Here is a 263-nt window from a genome sequence, read left to right on the forward strand (position 1 = left end):
TAGTGGAGGCCAAGGTGTTGTCAGGGCGGGGGTGTAGGCTTAGTGAAGGTGTCAGTGGAGGCCAAGGTGTTGTCAGGGCGGGGGTGTAGGTTTAGTGAAGGTGTCAGTGGAGGCCAAGGTGTTGTCAGGGCGGGGGTGTAGGCTTAGTGGAGGTGTCAGTGGAGGCCAAGGTGTTGTCAGGGCGGGGGTGTAGGTTTAGTGAAGGTGTCAGTGGAGGCCAAGGTGTTGTCGGGCGGGGGTGTAGGCTGTAGTGAAGGTGTTGG

This window comes from Salvelinus fontinalis, chromosome 5 (genome assembly GCF_029448725.1).
Source record: "Salvelinus fontinalis isolate EN_2023a chromosome 5, ASM2944872v1, whole genome shotgun sequence".
In the NCBI taxonomy this organism is placed as follows: domain Eukaryota; kingdom Metazoa; phylum Chordata; class Actinopteri; order Salmoniformes; family Salmonidae; genus Salvelinus; species Salvelinus fontinalis.